Source organism: Pseudopipra pipra, chromosome 2 (assembly GCF_036250125.1).
Source record: "Pseudopipra pipra isolate bDixPip1 chromosome 2, bDixPip1.hap1, whole genome shotgun sequence".
Lineage (NCBI taxonomy): Eukaryota > Metazoa > Chordata > Aves > Passeriformes > Pipridae > Pseudopipra > Pseudopipra pipra.
This window is the reverse complement of record NC_087550.1, coordinates 104,830,521-104,852,016: the sequence shown is the minus strand read 5'-3', so window position 1 is coordinate 104,852,016 and position 21,496 is coordinate 104,830,521. Positions and strand designations below refer to the sequence as shown.

Below are 21,496 nucleotides of genomic sequence, written 5' to 3'. Positions count from 1 at the left end.
GGGACCTTTCAGCTCTGAGGTCATAAAGGTATTCAGTGATATTAATATTAATTTCACTGGGATTTGGGTGTGAAAAGTTTGGGAACTATGAGGAAACAAAGGAGGGACAAAGGAGTATTTGAAGAAAGAGAGCATGTAGCTGAAAGTAATTCAGCCAGATTACTTGGATTGTTAGCAACACGGTAAGACATTATATAACACCTTGTTGTTTTAGTTTGTAAACTCTCTGGCAGTTCCACAGCTAAGCAGGGGCAAGCAGGGACCTTGTACCTGGTCCACGAATCTTCCATGGCCCTTGTGAGTGGAGGATAGCTTCCCCTGTGTCATGGTTTGAGACAGTCCCGAAATCTAATTCCCTAGTTCCATCCCCCCTCCCACATCTCAACCTAATGTGAGATGGGCTTTTCCAGACAAAACACGCCAGACTCAAAGTGGGGGAAAGGGAATATATTACAATGACTGTACAAATAAATACCATATCACATTATACACACGATCACAAACTATCTCTACCATGACATATGTATTTACAATGGACCAGATCTCTTCTCCCCTCCAAATAAAAGTCCAGGAGGGAAAGAAGGACAGATCCCTTCCAGTCCTTAAGCAGCAAGATCTTCTAATGCAGCAGGTTCTGTCTCTCTTCTCCACATGCAGCAGCTGATAGCTGGCTTTCTTCCAGTACTCAACGAGGGAGGTATCAAACTCCCCCGGCCCCATCGCCTCAACCGAGGGGGGTCTTCCGTGGGCTTCGTAACCCCAGACAAGGTCGTATCACCACGTCATATCACGAAGACACAGGGGGGTCTTCGTGACTGTCTGGTATCTCTTGCAGGAGACTCAGCTCCTTCTTGCAGGGCCTTTGTGCCCTGTCTCTCAGGCTGCCACCGTGGCAGCAGTGCAAGGGGGGAAGCCAAGGTCAACTCCCCCCGCATTCCATCTGGCCGTCCCAGTCCAGCTCCCGGGACGCTCTGAGCTTCTCAGCTCCTCTCTCTCTCCAGTGCTGCATACTCCAAGGCTCCTCTAAAATAGGAGTCCATGTCCCTCTTCTCCAAGAGGGTCTCCAAGGGAGTTTTGAGGGATCTGGTACAGTCTCTTACCCCAAACTCTGTCTCTCTGCTGCTCTCTTCTTCTCCTCCCTTTCTAGGAGTCTTCTCTCCGGTGCTGCATGTTGTTTCTGTTGCTTCTTCAGTTCAGGTCTTATCTCCTGGCTCTCTGCCACCGTTTCTCTGGTCAGTCCCAGCTGCTGTTTGTGCCCATGGAGAAAAAACGTCTCCCGGCATAACTACAGGCACCCAGCCCAGCTTTATGCTGTTCCAGGTCCCTGCAGCCCCCCAGCCAGGGGCTGGGAGGGGGCCAGAGGCCCCAAGGGGCACAGAGCCCCTACCTCGTGGCTCACAACATGGCCACCCCTTCTACAACAATCAAACTACAACTCTTCTCTTCCGGTCTGGTTGTGATATGTTTACATTTCTGCAGGAGCGCCCATTGGGCAGAACTTCAAAACTTCTAGGGGTTTCCACCCCTTGGGGTCTACCACTTCTCTTAGCCTCTGGGGGAAAACAAGGTCCAAACCACGACACCCTGGAACAGACAAAGGCTCTTCCCAGACTTACAGACTGCCTGAGCCTTGAGAGAACCTCTGGAGAACATTCAGTCCAACTCCCTGCTCAGGACAGAGTCTTTACTCAGAGCCATGTCCAGTTGGGTTTTGAATATCTCTAAGGATGCAGTCTCCACAACCATTCTGGGCAACCTGTGCCAGTGTTTGACCACTCTGATGGTAAAAAAAGTTTTGTTTATTATTTAGATGAAATTCCCTGTATTTTACTTTGTGCCTGTTGTCTCCTGCCCTGTCACTGGGCACCAGTGAGCAAAGTCTGTCTCTATCTTCTTTGTACACAAGGGCTTTGTACTCTTCTTTGCATTACTGAGATCCTTGGGGGCTTGATATGCACAGCACAGGACAGTTGGCATTAGGAACTCAGGAAATAAGGAAAGGCTAAACTGCTTGGAGAAGATAAGCATGGAGCTCCCATGCAGGGCAGATGCCTTATCCAGGAGGAGGCCAGCAGAAAACACAGCCTTACCATCTAAGATGCTGAATCTTTTAGAAAGGTATCAAAAAAAAAAATCATGTAATCCTAAAAACCAGAATGCAAAATTACAGCTGCCCATCATGACACAAAACTGCCCACAATGTATTTGGAGGCAGAAACTACCAGTGGCCTATTTCAGCAGAAGGATCAGAAAACACTTGTGACACCAAGGACCCCACTATGCTCAGATGAGCCTACTGTGCCCTGAACACTCTTTCTCCCAATCCCAGGCTTGAGCACTTGAGTTCAATTATAGCCAACAATGTTTTATCCACACACCACTTGAAAACAGCCGCCCTGTTTTATTCAGGAACAGGCACAGAACAGTTTGAAAGAGAAAGGAGAATAATCCTGAATGCTGAAGCACTTGGAGGACGTGTGTAGGCAGGCAATAATTACATAGGACAGGATTACACGTGCATGCATATCCCAGGGAGCCATCAAACACAGTCTTAAAGTTGAATTTTGTTACCTAGGATTACCTGATTGGAAGGAAATTTCAGCTGAAACAGAAGAGTGCACTGCCTTACTGAATCTGGCTATGAGACAGCCACATTGTTTGATTGCCAATGCCCACAGAGCGTGCTAGTAGCTCTACATGTGGTTTTATGACCTCTTCTCTGCAGACATGACACCCCTTCACTTTTTTTCAGGACAAGTTAATTAACTTTTGACTTCTTTATTCAAAAGTTGACAACACATTCAAGCAGTCAGTGTAAGTAATGCGAGGTTTCTGTTAATAGCACCTCTCTTCTCCAAGGAAGTGTTTCTTCTGAAAGCTAAGAAATCTCAGCCTTCTGAATGTCCCTCCAGTATTTGTTCAGATGTGCAGAGCCTACACATATTCAGGAGCACAACAAAAACTCACTTTATGTAACACATCACGAGATATAGAATTTTGTCATTTTTTTCTCTGTCCTGTGACTTTTTCCTCTATTTTCTAAGCATATGTTAAAAGTTCATGAGTTCAATAAAATTTACCAAAAATAAAGATATTCCTCCACCTCAAATACTTACATCTTAGCTGATTAAACATATATGCTGACCTTTTGAAAGTTAATTGCAAAACCTATTTTACTCAATATTACACTGTCTGGAACCACCAATATCAACAGCAACCACTGGTATCTCTTAACTTCAGAGAGAACAAAAATAGGCCCTATTCTTGGCTTCAGATTAGCTGTGACTATGCAGGAAAGAGTCACTGTAGATAGGTCAAAGGAGATTGCTGATCATTCCCCAGACAGCAGCTAAGCAGTCCCCCCACCCTGCCCTCAACCTCGCTTTACATAAATAAATACATTAACTCTAGTGGGATTTATGCAAACGACACAGAAAATACTTTGCTGCTATGTCTAGAATACTGTCCTCAGTGCAGTTCGGTCATGAGAATTAAAGTAGAAATAGGGGAGGAATGGAGCTGGGACAAAAGTAGTTACAGGAACATATAAACTACCAAAAGAAGAGAGACTGAAAATCCCCAAGACTGTTCAGTTTGGACAGTAGACAAAGATTGAGCCTTACTTACCAATAAGGAGTCGAATGGGCAGAAAGAGAAGGCAAGAGAAGAGGATAACCAAAGCAGTTAACCCCCCCCCCCATATACATATACATATATGCTTATCAGTGAAGAGAATTTACATGTAAAATTTTGATTTTTATAAATTGATGCTTTAAAGGCCTGAGCTCTTAACAGAGTGATGAAGTCTCATCAGATTTGGAGAGTAGGTGGAAAAATCTATTGGATCACAAAGATTTGTATTCCCTGAGCTTGGTTGTAAACAAGTACAGTCAGCGAGAGCAAAATTGCAGGTATGGGGAGTGTACTCCCCTTCACAGCTTACAGGTGCTCTTCTGCATGGTCTGAAAATACACGTGAGTGCTTGGATAATGATTAATTTCTGGTTTTGTGTTTGTCACACAGGTCTGACAAGTGAAATCGAATGGATTCCAAGGAATGGAGATAATTTGAAATTTTTTATATATTTGTATGAAGACTATGAACTTCCTAACTGTTCAGTATCCCATAGGAAGCATCCTCTTTGTACATTTATATCAACACTTTCTTGTTGTCCATTTTGTTTAACATAGGAAAGTACTGCTGAAATAAAACAGACCACAGCAACTAGAAATGAATGTGTATATGTACAGGAATGATTTTGACCTGAGAACAGGGAATAGTGTAACTTGAAGTTGGAACAAAAGTAGAATAAATACTTTCTAGAAATATAATACTATTTGCAATTAATTTGGTTTCTTTCTTTTTGAAAAATGTCAATGTGGACAGAGTTTTAAAATTATTTGACAAAATGCAGAATGACTGAGGAGTGTAACATCTCATTTCCTGTTGTGTACTCCTGGTTATAGAAGAGGAATCATGTATCATGTGTAATAAAGGAAATGAAAATATTAAAAGGGATGGTCTTTCTGGTGAGTTTAGCAAAATTCTTCTTTTGTTGTAGAGCCAAAGTGTTTCTTTTTCTTGAGAATCTAAAATGCACTGATGTTCTGATACTTATGTATCACCTTTACTTTATACAATGAAAATACAAGATGGAGTTAGCCGAGAGAAAACCTGCAACACTTATTCAAATAAACAAGTCATCTAGCTTTGATGGAATATGCTCATGAATATAGGTTGAAGGATCATTATCTTGAAAAGCCCAAATACAAAGAGGACACTGGAATATGGATGCTGGGCAAAATTCATGTGTTATCACAGCAATTCTTACATAGAATAATTAATCCTTGACTCTTGTTTTATATGGACTGTAAATAAAAAAAGACTGTTCAATGCATATTCTATTTTTGGAAATAAGATCTTATTGTTAGAGAAATTTAATACACTGTGTCTCCTTGGTCTCTCATGTTATTTACTGCAAAGGGATATAAGGAGATGGTTTTTAATAATATTCTTCTACTGTTGATTGAAACTATTCTACATGCTCTGAAACTCTCTGCCTGGCTCTTGTTTATTCAAATAAAATAAAGATAATCATTCTGGTTAGAAAACAGATTTCAAGGTGAATATTACTTATGGCATCAATTTAAGTTTTGTTGCCTCATCAGTAACACAAAAGCAAACAGATAATATTTTTGAATTTTAAGTTTTCACATATTTTCAATCTTTTGTACAGGAAATTAGAGAGGAGCTCTACTCATTGCAGCTCAATTAAAAGGACATTCCTGTATTTTTTACTTTGAATATGCAATACCAACATTGGTTACTCTCCTACTTCATCGTTATGTGCTCATGGTTGATTTCCCTTAATGCATTCCTTGGAGGTGAACATCCCTGAAAGACAGGTTGAAATGGAAGTGTAAAGAGATGGAATGCATCAGGAGCATCTTTCATTTATATACCAATAAGATTAACATTCAATTATTTATTCAATTAATTATTCAATCAAAAACTAACAACTTCCCCCAACACTGCATTATCAATCACTGATATTGAACTACATTGGTCCTGCCAGCATGCAAATGATAAAAAGGAGAAAACACACAATCCCTTTATCCAAAAGCATGAGTCAAGGCCTCAGCTTTTATTATTCTTTAGTCACTTTAAAAATTACCATTTCAGAGAACAGTTGAAAGGTAAAGCCTCATTTCCCCCCTCCTTTCATAGATAGGAAACTTCATGGTGTCAATTCCAGGAGATGGGGAGAGCTGGGACCACATCCCAGTCATCACATCTGAATGTGTAGGTGAAAGAAAAAAAAAACCATCCCTGACAGAGAAGTGTTGTTCTTTTGCCAGGTTTCAACTTCTTGTTCCCAAATGGAGAGGTACCACCAGGGGCCACTGAAACATTTTAATACTGGGGAGGGACCAGGCAGAGACAAAGAATATTTTTTCTGAACTTCGTCTTTGTTTTAAATGAAAATTCAAAATATAAAATAATTTTAGACTCTCTTGAAGCTGACAGCTAATGGGGAGTGGAGATCAGTGAGAACCCTGAGTTAGATATTAGGACTACAAGAAATCCTTAATAAAACAAGAAATTAGCAATTAAGTACTAGAAAAATGGAGGTTATGAGGGCTCTCTGTGTCTCAGCTAGCAAATTGTTTAAAACTGGTCTGAACCATCATGTGATAGTGATGTTATTTTTTATTAAGCCTTATTAAAGGGTCTGACTGTAGGGCATACACAGACCAACAAAAGATGGCCCAAGCAACTCTGCATATTACTTCTAGCATGGGAAATTCTGTCTCCCAGATGTTAGATTTTGGCACACATTTAGGGAAGGATTGAGGTCTTACAATGAAGCATGAGCACAGAAACATATAACATCAGATTATGCTAAAATCATGCATATTTCATGTGGTTACATGGCAACTTTTATCAGTTTGAGCCAAACTCACTGACAGGTATGCACTAACACCTCAATAATGAGATGATACATGACCACCCCCAGACAGTGGAGCCCGGTGAATGGTTGTATCAAAATAAATAGTTATCATAACTGAACCAGAGAGAGAGAAACTCCCCTCCATCCCATAACCCCTAACCTGCTTAATGGGGAACCCGTGAAATAAAGCTGGATTTCACCATCACCCCTGTGCTCTGGTCTCCATATGGTGCTGATGTGACAGTAAATCAAAGGGACAGTACTGTCCTTGTGTCATCAAGCACTGTGCACATAAGGTGTGTGCATATAACACACCCAGTTGTGGGTTCTTTTTGTCCGAATGCCAAAAAAGAGATTTCTTTAATCAAGAGAAACGGATCAACTGTGTGGTGGCAACATGTTCTGTTAGAAAAACAGAAATAGTTGTCATGCGGTGCCCACAGCAAAGGGTTTAGTCTGATGAGATAGCAAGATCCCAACACATTTGGGAAGAGGCTTTTAATTGTTTGCCAATGAACAAAAACACACTCTAATGATTTTTCTGATCATCCGCACAGAAATAATCCAAACACATTTAGCTCAGAGGTAAAGGTATAATAAAAATTACTGGTACCTACAAATTTCAATGAGTTTGAATGAATTTCCATTGGTTACTCTGGTTTAATCACTTTCAATTAAAAGATTATATTGCTTCTGCATTTCTAAGACAAATAGTGTTGCCTTAAAACTCTGGAGGCTTGGATTTATGCATTAACTTGAATTATAGAACTAAACTGGCAATTCTGCCTTTTCTCTGGTGGTGTAAACTAGTAATAAAAGCAAGTAGTAAAAAAAAACAAACTAGTAAAAGTGAGGCCCTACTGTATTGCTTTACTTACTGTATGAGTAAAACATCTGCAGCTACATGCAACTGTGTTCATGCATCTGAATACCCAAAATCGAAGTCTGGAGACACAGTTCATTGAGTTCAATAGCATCTCACCAGGACTGTGCTCAGTGCAATCACAAGGGTGATAAAGAAGGTCCTTTTATTTATCTCTTGTTTCGTGCAGTCAATAAATTATTTATGAGAAGACGTAATGAAATTCTGGCTGGTTTTTATTATAAGAAATTGATGTTGAGAGAAGAGAATCACAGAAGGCTTTCCAAGGAAAAGAGTTGTATCTTTTCTTTAGCTTCAGGGGCAAAATATTGAAACAGTTTTCTTTTACCCTTGTGACTAAGTTTCAGTTTCTCTAATGTGTGCATATTTAATTTGAGTTTTTGCAGATTAAATAATACACTTGGCAAAAAAAATCCTGATTTTGGTATATGAGCTGCCTAGTTCTAGTGGTGCATGAATAACTAGAAAGAAAACTCTCTCTAAATCCAGCTCTTCAGTCCTCAAAAAGTACTGCAGTCCCAAGATAAAATGTTTTCTAGAGACAAAAAACTAAGGGTTGGATATAAGGTTAGTTGAACCCGGCAAAATCCAGTTTTCCTGTGTCTTTGGAAGCAGTCTGAAGCCACTAATAAAATAAGCATACCTATTCATATATTGTGCTTCCCACTATGTTACTTTGCAGTAATCTATGAGGTGAATGTTTTCAAAGACATCCTACAGAAGACTGGTGACTAACTGCAAGTGCAATAGCGAAGTGAGAATGTTCTGGCCCTGATACCAACTGTGGGTTTCATAAGCACTGGAGGATGGTAAATCTTGTCTGGTAACTAATTAAATTTGATTCTGTCTGGATGTCATGCTGTGAAAAGTGATCTAACCTTTTGCTGTATTTTTAGTGAAACTGGAATTAGATTTGTCTTTCTTACAGATGCTGCATCCATAGTAAATGTTTTTTACAGGTACTGCAATAGTTTCTATTGACAGTAATCTTCATCTAATACAGTGGTTCATCATCTTCATTTAACACTTTCCTAGTTGATCATTTGCAGGGTTGTAATTGGTCATAACAGATCTCTCTTCTAAAAGGAGACTGATAATCCAAGCCCTGACATGAGCAGGCTGGTGAAAGGTATGTGATGGACTGAACCATGACAGACAAACGCTTAGAGAAGGCCAAAGACTTGAGGACAAACCTTAAGGCCCTTTGTATCCTTATTATTACTGAACTTGGGAAAACCATCTTGCTCCTTGCTCCCCACCAACAGTCCTGGTGTGTGCTGAAGTGCTGATTTGGAGATGCTGGATGAGTGATGGAAGAAGTGGTGGGGTTTGAATAAACAGGGCTCTACTTCACAGTGTTGCTGGTTGCTGTCATAGTTGCTGACAAGTCTGGCCCTGGTCTGGTGGCTGAACCTAGAATTAGGAGGGTCTGGAGAATATCCAGATTTGTGCTTTCCTACAGAAACTAGTAAAGGAGCACAAATCCTTAAATGTCTTCTTGCACAGACAGGTAGCAAATGCACTCACACAAAAAAGCAAATAAAGCCCTCTGCCCTGTGAAACACATAGTGTCCTCCTCCTCCCTCTTTCCATGACAGCCATGTGTCACTGGAGCTGGGGTATGGCTTACCAGCCATCTGGCTTTCACAATGTTCTTAGCACTTCTTGCATACTTCCTGCATGCACATCCATGTGCTCATCCTCTGTTTTTATTGCCGAAGGTTAGCGAGGATAAACTGAAGGCCTCCAATGCCACTTTTTATGGCCAGTTTAGGTCTCTCAGATAATCTCCTATGAGGTCACCCACCTCTTCTAAATGTCATGAGCACATGTGATCCAAAAGCCTTCACAGTCTGTCCTCATGCCTGAATGGCATCCCAGTGACTCAGGCACTATCACCTCTAAATGAGGCCACCTCTTAATTCCCTGCTTTGACTGTTTCTCCAGTAAAATGCTACTGACCAAAATAAGAGCAATCAAGTAAGTGCAACGGGTAAGAGCTTTGCAGAGATTGGGGAAATAACACTGGATGACACCACATAGTTGAGAAAATTCATTCGGCATCAAATTCATATAGTCCTAATACAAATGGGACATCTGGGCTCTTCCCTAGCCCTTGGGTGGAGAGGAACATCCTCTGCCTATACCACGTGTCCAGCAAGGCAGCTGAAATCACCCACGTTCCTGATCAAAACCCAGTGGCCAAGTCATCTGCAGATGCAGATGAAGCTGTGCTGTTTTGCACCATGTATAAAGCTCATGGACCACCAAACTCCACCTGGAAAAGAGCCCCAGCACATCATGACCTCTAGAGGAGCTTGATTAATCCCCAGGCAGGCAGGGGGAGAGGACTGGGTGTCTCTCCTTCCCTCCCCTTACCTCCATCAGGGCCCAAGCTCTGACAGCCTGGTGTCTCCTGTGATTGCCCCCATCCAGCCTGCTTGGTCAAGGCTTCCTGCCCTGCTGTCCTTCAGGGAGCTCCTCACACCTATGGGGAAAAAGCCCAGGATTTCTAGTCCTTCCCCACAAATCTAGGACTGTCCCATCCCTCTGAGGGCTTCTTTATTGTGACTGTGTTTTCCGCTGTGAAATAATTCTGTCCTGCTTGAGCAGCAAGTGAACCAGCACATTGAGGAGGTGATTTTGCGTTGCAGGATGGCATGGTTATTTCAGGAAATGCACGTGTATATCAATGTGGAGGCATTATTCCTCCAGAATTTGGCTCATTGTGTCCCAGCAGTCACACTGGTGTTGCATCATCTGTCAAACCTTTACCAAGGGCAGCTTCCAACTCCTCAAGGGGGTCTCCCTCCTGCACCTCTATTGGCTTGGTATGGGACAGGATGAATCAGACAGAAGAATATGACTGCTGTAAGAGTCTTGCTTATTGATTTTTTTTTTTTTTACTGATATTCTGCATACCTTGCTCCGTCTCTTCAAGAAAAAACAACCAAAGGAAAGTGACATTCAGAAATGCAAATTACTAATATTCAGAACGAGAACTATTTCTTCTCTACTAATTTAATCTCAGATAGAAAGCTACCCATTTTATTTATCTTTATGTCAGGCAGAAGAGAAAAAAAAAGAAAAAAACCAACTCTGACATCAGCAATGGTAGAGTTAATTTCCATACTACTCCAGTCAGTTGTAAAAAAATGCATTCTTTATGGATTGATCTCAGCAGAAGTGCTCAAGTCATGACATCCCTGGGACAGCAGCTTTTTAAACACCAGTGATGTTGGGCGATGACCTTCCAAAGGCTCTTCCTGTGAAGAGAGGCAGTACTTTAAGGCAGGCACTTTGCATGCCCTTAGTCCTGTACATTTTCATATTATTGACATACTTAGTAAATTTTGCAATCAGAGTAATTATGGCGGCTCCAAAGCATCACACACTACCATGCATCCCAAGCTTTTTCCTATTTAAGGCTTTTGTTTTTCAGCAAAGCACCTCCATTTAGAAAATCACTTGTGTGAATCACCAAGCCCTGAGGACTTTGTTCAGAAGACTTTGTGATTGAATACTTATTAGGAGCAGAAGATCCTTGAGTACAGTCCTCAGAGAGATTCAAACCACCATCTAATTCATCTTCTTGCCTCCAAGCCTAATTCCAGGCATATTCGTAAGGAATATACTCTTCACAGCACACTTTAAAGATGATGTCATAAGTGATGGCAACCTCACAATCTCCCTAGGCAACCTATCCTAGCCTTTTGTTAGCTTTACTGTCAGAAACTTTCTCAATTTAAAGTTGTTATTATTGGCCTGCATAAATGTAGTATATATCTGTGATATTACACTTTATGTCTGATCAGGAAACATACGACACTCACTAGAGCAATCACATGAGAAAATTAGACCAACTCTATCAATTTCCATCTCAGAGGTGAGAAAGCAAACCCTATATTTCGGAGGACATGACTGACCTACATGAAAGGGGCTCTGAAGTGGGGACCTTGGTCTGTTGTGATTTTTCTAGGTCAGATGACAAAAATAATGAGTCTTGAAAGAAAGTGAGCTGGTTCTTGCTGAACCCAAGCAAGAGCTAAAGGATCCCAGTCAGAAGAACTAGTAGTTCCCAGTCATGTGAAGCTTCTCCTTCTCCACTGGAGAACAGACCAAAATCAAAACAAGGGAAAAAAGGAAGAGGATAAATGACTAAAAGTTTAAAAGTCAAACCCAAAACCACTGCAACCAGGCAGAAAGTGTAGGTCAGCATGCATTTTACTATCTTCACAAGCTCATCTTCAAACAGATGAGTATGCAGGTGATTGGTGTACCTAGAAATTATGTCATTCAAATGAAAAGAGGATGAAAATAATCAAGGCACAAAATTGGATTATAGCTTCCCCAACGATTCTCCTGATTTGGATTTTCAGTCATAATGAAGTGAAGGGTAGACATAAGAAATCATGACAAAGCATTTATTGTCTGATTAGTCTTAGGAAGTTGAGACTAGTAGCTAAGATGAGTTGAAGCTTTTCTGCAGCTACAGGTACGTGTAGTTGTGTAGGGGATGTTGAAGGAATATAGCAGTTTTGGAAAACCTGAAACTTTTTTATTCTTAGTACAAACTTTTACCACTAATAACAATTACAAGAAAATCCTTTTCTCTTAACTCCATCTATACCTTTTAAATAAGAAAGTGATTAGCATCCAACACATCAAACCCTTCCAAAAGGATAAGCAGAATGAAGGCGTCTATTTTCATCACTGAACACATAAGCTTTTAAAAATAACATGCCGAAATGGGCCAAGTGGAGAAGAACTTTACCCCTCCATCCTTACACATAAGTCAGATAGTGATGCCTGCTTTTATGGCACTGTAGGCTTGTGCAGGAAGCCAAGGTTAAATAGTTTAAAGTTGAATAGCTTGGCTCCCCTTGCAGATGGCACTTGTGACCTTTGGAAAACTGTGCAAATCAGAAGCTGGTAAATATTTGTTTCTAAGAGAAACCCAAACAATTAAGAGTAAAAAGATTTATTTACTGCAGTGATTGACAGCCGTGGCCTCATGGGACCGCAGTTTCCAGCACTTTCTGAGTGCTTCTAAAGTGCCCATTGTGCACAGCACTGTCCTGAGCCAGGTCGGACAGTTTGGTATCATCTTGATAACAGAACCACTGCATTTTTAGTAAGCAGGAAGGACATTCTTGTGAGGAGCAATGGCCATTAGGATTCTTTAGCTGCCTAAAGGGACCCTGCCCTCTAACTGCGCTTTTTGACTTTGGAAATGTCCTGAACAATTTTGCTTCTGATGTCTCAGCTATGCCTATTTATTCTCTTGTCTGTCTTTGTAGATGAGAATTTCAATTTATGGAAAAACACAAATGGCCTACGGGAACTTAAGTTCTCTGCAGTACTTCTTTTCTGGAGGTTGTGGCATATGTTGCAATTCCAGAAACTCTAGAAATGCATATTTTCTCCATTAATTCTTTTCTGAAAATATGAGAAAGGTCAGGAGAATGCCCTACCTGCCTAGATGAAAAAAAAAAAGACCAAACTCTATCTTTTTATCATTTAATTAAACATTTACAGAAGGTGAGGCAGTGGGAAACAATCCCACTTCTGAAGTAACCCAGGTGAAATCAGCAGCAGTGACAGTGTGGGCAGCCACGTAACACTGGTGTCTGAAGACTCTGCTCCTTAAAGCACCAGTGAAAACTGCAGAATGGGAGCATCCTAGCAGAGATTTTTGCTGCCCTTCCCCATCCTTGCTCAGCAGGGCCTGCTCATCCCATAGAGACCACTGATGTAATATATACACATCAAGAGTTAGCACATTAAAAATAATGTGCTGCATATAGAAACTCACCAGACTCTCCTCTATAGCAGATAAGGGGCTCAGTTGTAAAGGGTCTGATCTTTAAAATGACCTTTATTACCACAGGAACACTGGGAGCTGAATATATCCTGCTTTTAGGTGAGAAAGCTGTTATATAAGGCTGAAAAATTAAGGTAAAACAGCTCCCCAAGCTTCTCCATGCTAAGAAAGTTGCATTTCTGCTTCTTCCAGAGTTAGTGACAAAATTCCTTTTGGCTTCAAAGGAATCAAAACCAGCCTCTATTTCCATATAACTCTCTAAACTTTGAACTGAAAAATACTTATTAGATCACAAAGCTCATTTGAAGAAAATTGCAAAATATACCTTCCTGCAGAATATCTGTCAGAGTTCTAATAGCTATTTTATATTGTCAAGGGCAAATAAACCTGCTTGGGGAAAAACAGACAGGTGATTTATATGGTGATTGCTTTCATTTTCTTTTTATAATTTCAACTTACAGCATCTTATCCATAGTCAGGAGTAGTACAAATATCAAGGTGTGCAGTTCGTTTGCACAGACTGCTTTTTATTTTACACATAAGCTAGTGTGTCTGAAGTGAGTGGATATGGCTACTTCAATGTACCTCCTGAACTGGAGTATTTTCTTTCCAGGTAGTGTAATTTCCAACCCCAGAAATGATGCTAGAGTGCTGATGTCGGGAAGTACGTGAGAATTTACTTAAAACAATCTATCTTTTTAAAAGCTTTGGCTTAGCTGCTGTAATGAAAGTGCTATACTAGCAGTGCATAGTGTCTCCCCGTGTAGTGATGGGCTGGAAGCGTGCCTTGGGTCTAGTTTTGAAGCTAATATTTTGACTTCTTTTTTTTTTAACCAGGGCCATAGGCATATTCATATGTTATTGTGAGCTAAAGGTGTAGGTAGAGTGATTATCTGCAGCTCTACAAATATAAACCTACTTACCTTTTAAAATCAAGTTTTCTCTGATCAGAGTTGTCATTTTCACAGTGCAAATTAAGGAAATTTTCTTTGTGGTAACTTGCTTGTTGGATCATATTTCAGCAAAGAGGAAGACCAGAACAGGCTGAAAGGTGGGAAGCAATGGTTGCACACTCTCAAGATTGTCAACTTTGGCCTAAACTAGTGTATTGCTGTCATTGCATGACCTCAAAAAATATCAATAATGTCATTACTTGTAATTTTAAAGAATTTGAAGTATAAATATTTATTTTTAATCTCCTACCCCTTTCAATGGTAGGATATCAAATTTACACCATTGTAACCACGTCTCTCATTTAACTTCAGCTCTCGTTAGCATCCTTCTCTTTGACATGACCGCTGTTGTGATCAGAGGAGGTTCCTCGGTATCAGCACTGCTTCCTTGAGTGGAGGAGGAGGATGCAACTGTACTAGTTTTGTGTTTGTGAGGACTCAGGATTTTCTGGAAGAAGCGTGGCATCCTGCTGAGGCATATTCCCCACCCTCACCCCCATAACCACTGTCTCTTTACTGCAGTAGGAGTTTTGCCAGTTCTCTTGAGGAGGCATTTCTGGCTGACCTGCATTACGCAGGAGGGTGTGTGCTTGCCCCAACTGCATTGCCTGGTACCTCGGCAAGGCTGGAGTGGTGCATCCAAGGGCTGCTGACTTCTAATGTGAGACAAGTCCCATGGTTCTGCTGAGACTTAGTGCCCTTTGAGGGATGGGTCACCTGTAAGACCAATGGATAGGTAAGTCTTGCAGTATTGGGAAGGTGTTTTGGTCTTAGACGTTTCACACTTCATGTTACCTCCCAAAGGGTTTCACATGTTTCAAGTGTGTCTTGTCCTCTTGGCTTGCTTTTCTCTTCACCTGTCTACAATTTAATTTCTTTGTTGTGACAGAAGAGCTGACATAGAACAATGACTTCTCCACTTAAGGCAAAATCCAAAGGGCCCCTGAAAACTCTGCTATGGTAGCAGGAAAATGATGCTGCACTGTCATGCCAGGTGCACACTGCCAGGGCTCAGGGCATAATCACTTCCTTTGAGAGTCACTTATGTCAATCCTTATCTTAGACAGATGAGACCAAAATAAACTTGCTGAATACAGAAGTCAGTATCTCTACATCTTTCAAGCTGGTTTGTGCATGACTTTTTCTGGGCAGGAAGACTTTTGCACTTCTGTGAGGAAATAAATATTTGTGTTATTGCTGGCATAAGAACTCTAAAAAGGAATAAAAATGAGTACATTAGCTCTTGGAGAGTGCCCTGGGGGTAAAAGGTTTGGCTCTCTGCTATCCACAGCTTATATACATACCCAGTTTGCATCCAGATCACCAGGGAAAGAGGGGAGATGACTGAAGCCGGGGTCTGCTAAGACTGACCTGGAGAAGAAAACCTGGCATATACAGTCCAGAAATTTCTTTCAGGAGTGGAATTTAAAGACTATATCTGCTGTGCAGGGAGATGTTTCTCTTCCTATTTGGTGAGCAGGGCCACGAGTACCTTCTGCAATATGGTCAGGTTCTGAGATCAGCCTGACAAATGATTGGTGAGGCTTGCTAGTCACGCACCATTTAGTAATTCGTGAAGATTAGAATGGTAAATAAAACACATCCCATCAATGCCTTTGATGCACTCCAGCATGGTTTTATTCAGTCAGAAGTCATAAAGAAAGAAAAGCCCTCTACAAACCTGGTGCTTTGTCATTCATCCTTTATCCTTCAGCACATGCCAACTCATTCCAGCTGCACTTCACTCAGTGCTAGGCCCTGGGTGCTCTCCCACTCTCAAACCTGAGAGCCTGTGAGCAAATGAAGAAGGACCAGCAGGTGCAGATGGAATCCTTTCAGTCCCAAGGATAAGCCTGAGAGTTACAGATCATGGCAGGACCGAGTCCAAGTCACTAGGTAACATGCTGCTGCTGCTAACAACGATGACAATGACGATGACATAGTGTACAGACTCTAGGAACACTTTTAGTGATCAGCTGAGTGCGGACATCAGGCTGTCATCATCTCAAAGAGTAACAGTGCTAACAGCAGCTAATTACACTGTAACCTTTACTTTGCTAACCAACAGTCTATGTCTTAGAGAGCATTTGCTTGAATGTGAATTACAGAATCGAAGAGGATGGTAGAGCTGAATCCTAACCAGCTTATGTGTACAGCACCTTGATTTCAGAGAGATCTCATCAATCTGCAGCTATATAGTGTCCCAATAGAGAAAAATTTGTGTTTTCTCCTCTGTGGTCCTAGAGCACCTGTTGTTCCTTACCTCTCTATACCCCATAAAAATGAATCCTCATTCTAGTTACAAGGAAATGCATTAAAAGACCATCGAACCATGGGGACCTAGCCCCCATTTCCTTATAATTTTCTTAGACCTGAGGTGTGTATCGCAGTTATACTGGTTTTGTACTGGAAGCACGCATCACCACGGAAAACATGTCGCAGTGGACTAGGTTACCTGCAGTGGGGACAGAGCTGGGAGCTGCTGTGAGTGGGTGTATCCAACTGCAGACAAAAGTGAAAGCCCAGCCCTCCTGCCATTAGTGGTCATACAGCCTGAAGCTGCAGCTGTTGCCACTACATGTACTTAAGCAAATAAAGTTTGGAAATTCAGTTCAACCAGCCCCAAAGTCTTTGGGAGGCAGGAGTGTTGCATGGGGGTCAGAAATCTTGCTTTTGTAGCAGGAGGGCTTCCATGCATGCAGAAGTGACCCATGAGCAGAGCCACTTCAGTTAGGGCTGCACGTGTCTTTGCTGAGCAAAGGCAGCAGCCACAGGTGGCTGTGGGTGTCCCTGAGCTGGATGCAGAGTGAAGGCACTCCTGGGCAGGGGCTGCAGGTCCCTCTCTGCCCCACCAGCAGTACAGGCAGCACTGGCTGCCCAGCAGGGGAAAGCCAAGGCTCAATGTAGAGCATCTCTGGTGCCACCTGGCCATCACAGGAGCAGGCAAACCCCAACCAGCCTTCCATCCTCAGCTGTGAAGTGCTGTGAAGGCCATTAGTACATCTGCTCTGAAATGGGCTCATTAAAATACACATTCTCCTTCATTATCCTGCAGCTGCAGTGCCTGACTCATCCCACTGCAGTTGCTCTGAAACAGGAATCCAAGTTAAAAACTTTTCCAACTTGTTTTTTGTTCACCAGGGAAGCTCATGTCTAATCCATTGAGAGGACAATGGAAGCTGTAACATCTGTCTTCATGGGAGGCAGATGAAAGGAAACCTGAAAAAAAGGAAGAGGAAGCAAATGAGGCACCAGCTGATTGGAAGTCTGTTATTTCATGTTTCACAGTTTGACACAGGACGCTTTCTCGCACAGGTAGTTAGTGCTAGAATAACCCAACTGGGACATGGCCACCTCCAACCCAGGTGTGCCAATCGTATTTCCTCCTTTATTCCTCTTTTCCACTGAATCACAGAAAACTGCCATGCAGCCATGGCTTAGCAGATATGGTCTTGCAGCAGGCTTTGGCTGGGATCCCTGCTCTGACTCCTGCTCACGCTAAACCTCTCTTCTACCCAGTGGCAGATGGAGGCTTGCACTCAGATAAAGCTCTTGTTGCCAGCAGTGTCCCCAGACACAGACTCCTCTGAGGTGGCACATGGATGGATACAGTGTGCTGAGGGTTTGCAGACTTGTCTGGTGAGTTGGTGGGTGCACTGCCTCCTGCTGATTTCCTGCTCCCTCACCTCACAGGGACAGAGTGTCCTGGTGGGCACCACTCAGACAGTGCTTAAAGCCACATGCATCCCCAGCCTCCCCCTGCCAAAATGGAAACCCCACAGCCTAAACCCACCTCGTCCAAGCTGCTAACTTTCTTTTGCTTTTATAAACAGACATGATCTCACCAGATATTGCGTTTAGCTGCAAGAAAATTCCTCCCTCTTACTGTTTTGCTCTTAAGGACTGCTTTCCTCAGCTAAACATCCTTTGCTTTAAATAGATGGGCTGACCCAAATACTATTGTGAATGATTATTCAAGGATGAAGAACAGACTCTAGTCCAAAGATTTTTCCAAGACAATTTAAATCAATACAATCTTTCTGATTGGTAGTTTCTAGAAAACCTGTATACTACATCATCCCTATTACATTCATCATTTGTCTCACTTTTGCTATATTTGTTCATGCGGTATATTATGGAGCATCCTAAGCATTTATTCTCTTGTCCTCCAGACTCCACTAATTTCTTTTGGAACAAAATGTAGCTTAGAAATCATCCGCTGTGGATTTTTGTAATGAATATTTTACAGTAAGCCACTTATTACTAATGAGTCTAATTTTACTTGTACAACTCCTTTTATAATTTTACTCTTAAAAAAAATGTTGGGAAATTTACAATAGTAGCTGAATTGTTTATTAACTGATGGCCTACTTGCAATATTAAACTGAACATGTCATTGCAATTTGGGCCATTTTTCAGCTTCGTATAAGAAAAAAATAACTGCAAACATGGAAGACAACATTTTCCACAGCACACCTCTGAATATTCTTTTTTATTGCAGACTGCCTACTGTAGTAGAGCAATGACTTGAACAGAAAATATACTGAAAGCCTGAAGTCTAAATCTAAAGTCTAAATGATACACATGATTAAAAATATATTATCTATTCTCAACAAATCAACATCATTGAAACACTAATATTTTCCTAATTTTAAGTACCATCTAACGAGTCAAACATTAGATCTGATCTTCCAAATTGCAGCCGAGGAGAATAAGAACATGGTTTGACTGCATCCCACCTTGTGCTAGATCTCTTGCTGAGATCCGTAAGTTAGCTGTTTAGTCACTGTCTGCTCTCTTACTAATGGACATTAAATATTCCTCCAAAGGTGCTGAAGAGCTGAGCTGCTGCCTGAAGATAATTTGTCTGTTGACAAAGGAGGGTCTTGGCTGAGCAGGCTCCCTAGTTAGACAACGCTAACTGCCTAAAAATGGAGCAGGGAGAAAACTCATTTTGATAATGATAATCTTTTTTTTTGTCACTCTAGAGCAGGGGACTGGAAAGGATGTGGCTTTATTTCAATTATAAGCCAAAGAAAAAAAAAATCTCCAGACAAATAAACAGCTTTATAAGGATCATGATTCTCACTACTCCTATTAGCCAGCTTCCCATGAAGATGAAGCAGGTCTGAGAGGGAACAGCACAACAAATCTGCATACAATTATAGGACCTGCTTATCCGGCATTGGTATTGAATCAGTTCAGTGAAATCAGTGCTGGCAACTGACCTGTATAAATGGCAGCCCATGTATGGAATTCATTTGGAAAGCAAGTGGTGCATGACAGGTTTGGTTAACAAGCATCACTCTGGGGACAGGAAGGGACGTTCAGATTGAGCATCGTTTGGCCTCACTGAAGTGACAGAGCTTGCAGTTGGAGCTGTGCTGGCACCTCACAAGTGCCAGCAAAGTCAGTGTAAGGTTGATTAATGCCTGGCCTGGCCTTGCTGAGGGAGAGGAAAAGGCACATTGCCTGGGAGTGCATCACTTGGTGGGGGAGTTAATACTGGCTGCTGCTGGCAATACCCTCAGTTGGCCAAGCCATACTTCTGACTTCTTTCCGGTACACCTGGATCTAGGGGAAGCAGGATTTAATTACGTGTACTCAGTCCCAGCTACCTTGCAATACCAGCATACACGCTCTAGCACCTCTGGCGAGCTGTTGGACATTGCTCAAGAGTAGACCAGCCTGGTTTCTATGCATCAGATGGGTGTCCTGTGGCAAGGGTCTCTCCCTTTGGTGGGTCCCCAGCCAACTGCTCAGACAGTGGGTCACCTCTGCTGCACTGTGGGTTGGGGCACTATATCTGCTTGGGAGGTCACACAGTGAGGGAGTCTGAGGGCCTGACCTGGGCCACAGAGACCTCTCTGCTGTTCTATTTTTGGATTTTCCTCATTCCTCTTTGTGCATCACTTCCTGGCTGTGTCACCTCCCAGCCTCCCACCTCAGAGCAGTCGTGGCAGCACAAGTGAAGGGCTGATAGAGGATAAAGTCTGTTGGCGAGGAGGAGGTGATGCCAGGAGATGCGTATGCCAGAACTGCTGCCGAAACACTCCTCAAACTCAGGCCTGTGCTGTGGGTGCAGCCCCCGTGCTCCCCTGCCTCACCTCCAGGCTCCCAGGGAAACTGTGATGGCACAGCAGCTGCCTGCTGTTTGAAAACAGCAGAGGTTTATCTGCACCTCGTGTTATTGAAATCTGGTACCTTATGGGGTTAAACTGGGGAAAGCAATATCTCTAGGAATGGGAGCATTTAAGGCCTAGTCCCTCATCAGAGGACATCTGACTGCTCAGGGGTGACAGAGTTACCTGATCTCTGGTCTCTACCTCTCAAACAGGAAAGCGTCAATCATAAGCTTTTTTGCACAGCTTTGCTAACATCTGAAATATCTTAGCATCATCCCAACTTGGACATAGGCAAAACCACTGGGAAAAAGAAACAAGCATCCCTTTTCTCCTTCATCACTACTGCCCGTACATGTCATTTTGCTAGCAAAGGGGAAGATCTTTTAACAAAATCCCCATTTATGGTCTATAATGTCATTATAGAAAGTAGATTCAAGCAGGAAATCAATTTTCAGAACTATACAGCAATGAAGAACAATGTTTTTGTAGTCTTTCCTGACAAACAGAGCAGATCATGTGCAGGTATCAGTCTGCTTAGCAAGACAGTTCAAGCTCACTAGAACAGTCATACAGCATGCATGATCCACATTAGGATCCACTCAGCTCCGAAACACCCCTTGATTACAGGGGTAAGCCACAATTTCATGACACCACATAAAGAAATATAAGCAAATACATTAAAAAGGCTTTACCTTGGGCTTGAGCAAACGGTGGTATTTTTCAGTCCTGTGGGATCCTCTTTTTTCCCCCAAGTCTGCTGGCTTACGATGCAGAGAACTTATCTGGCATTTATCAACCCTGCCAAAGTTTGCAAGTCCTGAGGGTGTTTGATTTGGAAAGAAAGGTGTCAGGAGGAGATTCCTGAACATCTGCACCCAGAGTTATGCAGAAGAAAAAAAGAAAAAATAAAAGCAAGCTTTAAGAGGTCAGAATGTGTAGCCTGCCCAGAGCTGCTATTCCTGGTAGAAATTAGACCCTGAAGTACCCAGGTGAAAATCAGGGATAATCCCTGTGTAAGTGTTTCTAATTGGGACAAACTGAAAGTGAGAAAGCTGAGTGAGACAGCTCCAGCCCATCCCTGGGGGTTCTGGGTTTGTTCCCAGCTGTTAACTGAGAGCACAATTATGCAAAGCCTCCTCTATAAACAGATTTTGGTTTATTATGGCTGAACTGGGGCAATCTATTTTTGTCACCACTTTGTGCGAATGTGTTACCCTTGTGATTTCCAGCCAGGTCATTCCAAGTCAGCTGCCTTGGCTG

General features: G+C 42.1%; 1 protein-coding gene and 2 long non-coding RNA genes across 5 annotated transcripts in view; 1 reads left to right on the top strand and 2 right to left on the bottom strand.

Moving 5' to 3' along the window:
- The window catches only part of SMPX (small muscle protein X-linked), a 42,586-nt gene extending 37,475 nt beyond the window's left edge, over positions 1–5,111 (top strand). Inside the window, exon 5 of one of the 2 annotated variants that reach the window (XM_064646762.1) lies at positions 4,024–5,111. The gene's annotated coding sequence lies outside the window, so the exon portion shown is untranslated. The remainder of the gene's footprint in view (positions 1–4,023) is intronic. The other variant, XM_064646759.1, reaches the window with a different exon arrangement.
- Positions 5,112–5,267: 156 nt separating this feature from the next.
- Positions 5,268–11,174, bottom strand: LOC135410233 (uncharacterized). 2 transcript variants are annotated; one of them, XR_010428567.1, is made up of 3 exons: positions 10,803–11,033; positions 9,714–9,822; positions 5,268–5,394 (listed from the first exon to the last, which is right to left on the bottom strand). It is a non-coding gene; the product is annotated as an uncharacterized LOC135410233 (long non-coding RNA). The 2 variants fall into 2 exon arrangements; XR_010428568.1 differs by lacking the exons at positions 5,268–5,394; positions 9,714–9,822 and adding an exon at positions 10,476–10,600 and having other exon boundaries at positions 10,803–11,174.
- A 4,548-nt stretch (positions 11,175–15,722) lies between these two features.
- On the bottom strand, positions 15,723–21,476 carry LOC135410241 (uncharacterized). Its single transcript, XR_010428583.1, has 2 exons — positions 20,929–21,476; positions 15,723–17,330 (listed from the first exon to the last, which is right to left on the bottom strand). It is a non-coding gene; the product is annotated as an uncharacterized LOC135410241 (long non-coding RNA).
- Positions 21,477–21,496: the final 20 nt, after the last annotated feature.